Raw genomic sequence first — 2,980 nt, 5'->3', positions numbered from 1 at the left:
CTCGCACAGGTTTTTTGTTGGGGTTTTTTTTGTACCAGGGATGGAACTCGGATCCTTGCGCTTGTGCAGCAGGCGGTGAAACCACTGAGCTAAATCCCCGGCCCTCATACAGGTTTTTATAGGATGGCCTAGACCTGACATGAGCCTGAGGAGTGGGCGGTACAAAAAGGACAGTCAACACTGAGTTTTTGGCCACTGTATTCACTCTTGTATGGTGGCCCACTCTCACGCTGTAGGGTGTACTTCTTTCCTACTTTTACTTGCCCCAAACTCGCTCTGTAGAGCCTATTCCTTTTCCTACCTTTAATAAAACTTTGCTACCCTTTAAAAGACAGGAAGGGGACCGAGGATTTAACTCAGTGGTTCTGCTGCCTGCCTTGCAAGTGCAAAGACCCGAGTTCGATCCCCGGTACCAAAAAACAAATGGACGGAGGAAAGAAAGAAAAGAAGACAGACAGACAAAAGCTCAAATAAGATCCACACCCTAAACATTGTTGTGGAGGCAAGAGAGCTACACTCTTAAGAGAGAGACTCATTACAGAGAGCCTGCCTGCTGCAAAAGAGCTCAAAAAACCCCAAGCCATTACAGATGAAATAAGCAGCCTGATTATGGGCAAAACACGGAGAAGAAAGGGAAGCAGGGGAGGAGAAAGGGAAACCCCTGGACCACGAGGGTGCGGGACAAGAAGGAAGCATCACCCAGAAGCTTTTCGTGGGGTCTAAACAGCCTGAGGACTGAGGTGGAGTTATCACAGGAAAATAGTCTTTCCTTACTAGGACTCAAAATCTAGTTAGGACCTGCCTAGCACTCAGGAGTGGGGGCCATGCCCCTCTGCATCCCCTCTGGCCCCATGCCTTGCTGCCAGAGCAGGTGCCAGCATAGAGGTGAGGGCTGCAGGCCTGAGGACCCCAGCATCCAGGGAGGTGGGACATATGTAGTTGTGCTCTCTGACCACACACCCTGACCACACAAAGCCAGCTCCAGACCCACCACCATCCTCCAGGTGCTCAGGTGACTGGCCTGATGGATGCTAAGACCCAGGAACTAGGGCCCTGCAGCCTCTGTTCCAAGTGCCTGGCCCCTGCTCCTCCAGACACAAGATCCCTCCTCCAGCATCTCCTGCTCCACTCACTTGGTCACTTCCTGTCACCTCCATGATGAACTGTGCCCCTCACAGACAGGTGCACCTGAGAAGGGGTTGGTGGCCTGCCCTGTTCCACATGGAGGGGCAGGAGAGTCCCAGAGGCACAGGAACCTGCACCATTGCTAGCTTGGAAACCAGTCTTTTCCACCGAAGCTTCCAACATCCCAAGCTTCTCCTCCCTCCAACCTAGGATTTAGGCTCCCAGCCTCCTCCTGCCTCACACCCAGGAGTCTACACCTGTAGCCACCTCAGTCACAAGCATTCCTAAGTCACCTTTCCTGCTTGCCTGCATCCTCTGTGGAATATGTTTCTTTCTGTCCTGTATCCGGACCACCACCTACAGACATCCTCAGAGGCCATCTTATGCCTTCCAGGCACATCATTGGGCATCAATGCCTCTTCCTGTCCCCAGCACCCTGGCGCCCTCTTGGGAACCTGGACTGTCAGTCCCTTGTCTGCTCCGGTAACCAGATGGGACAGTATGCCACACTGCACTACTCATGCTGGCCCAGCTCAACGGCCATGAGCCTTCATCCTGCCCACTATGCATGCCCTGCTGGTCCCTGTGTTCTGGATCACCCTGCCCAGGCTGGTTCCTGAGATGGACAGTCACACACTGTGGCAGGAGCTGCAGCTGCATGACTGGATGTCTGAGGAGTATTCTCACTTGAAGGACCCCTTTTTGAAGCTCTCGGGCTTCCCCTGCTCTTGGACTTTCTTGCATCATCTCCAGGAACAGATCCACCCTGAGTTCACCCTTCACAACCACCTTTGGGAGGAGGCCCAGGGCCTCCTGAGGGAACTGCGCCTGGGTCTCTCAGACTCCCAGCTGTGCACCTTCATGGGGGTCCACATGTGCCACAGGTACTATGTACAGCTGATGCCCCAGCACGGGAAGGGTGTGATAGACAGCTGGACTCACCTCCAGCAGGCCATGGACTGGTTCCGGGCCCGACATGAGGACTCCATCTTTGTGGTCACCAGCAATGGCATGAAGCGATACACAGAAAACATCAATGCCTCCAAGAGCAAGGTAGTCTTTGTAGGTGGTGGGCAGGAGGGCAACTTCACCCTGCTCATGCAGTGCAACCACACCATCATGACCATTGGCACCTTTGGCTTCTGGGCTGCCTGCCAGCTGGCAGAGACACCACTACCTGGTCAACTTCATCCTGCCAGACTCTAAATTCCTGAAGCTCTTCAAGGCTGCCTTCCTGCCAGTGGGCATCAGTGCCAACTTGTTTCCACTCCAGGTACCCGACAAGTGGACTGGGCCTTGGAAGAAGCCAGGGAGACTTTACATATAGATCAGATCCATCTAACGTCAGTGGTGCATATCTCTGAAGGCCTGGTGGCCTCTGGATAAGGTCCTGGAGCAGGTGGGTACCCCATGTGATTCTAGTTGGCCAGACTTGGCAAGATGGAGGGGCTTTATGGAACTGCTGAACATTCTAGGACCAGCAGAACATCTTTTCCTGAGGACTGGCACTGTCTAGAGAAGCTTGTGGCAGCTCTAGAAGTCATAGTGCCCATCTACTCTTTCCTGCCCATATCCATAGGACTTCTGGTTGGCTGCTTCCCTACGAGAGTTGACCATTTTCATCTTTTCTACCAGAGGTGTTACTTCTCCCCTAGGTCTTCAGAAGACTGGAAGAATTCACAGTTATCTAAAGCAAGCACACCCCAACTCTGTTTCTGAGTGATACCAGAGGAAGCTTGTTCTAGAGAGGACAAGATTGAAAGCCTGTGAAGAATCTTGCAGAGCCCTTCCAGAGGGGACAGGTTCCGGAGTTCTAGATCTAACAAAGGCACCGCTGGAAGCTCAGCACCCCTCA

At 53.1% G+C, this 2,980-nt stretch overlaps 1 pseudogene; it reads left to right on the top strand.

Annotated features, from left to right (window-relative positions):
* The first annotated feature begins 1,449 nt into the window (after window positions 1-1,449).
* On the top strand, window positions 1,450-2,452 carry LOC101699765 (galactoside alpha-(1,2)-fucosyltransferase 1-like; annotated as a pseudogene).
* The last annotated feature ends 528 nt before the right edge of the window (window positions 2,453-2,980 follow it).

The sequence above is a fragment of the Heterocephalus glaber genome, unplaced genomic scaffold, assembly GCF_053883595.1.
Source record: "Heterocephalus glaber isolate CG9 unplaced genomic scaffold, H.glaber_assembly_v1.0 deba00001610, whole genome shotgun sequence".
NCBI lineage: Eukaryota > Metazoa > Chordata > Mammalia > Rodentia > Bathyergidae > Heterocephalus > Heterocephalus glaber.
This window is presented reverse-complemented; position numbering and strand designations above follow the sequence as displayed.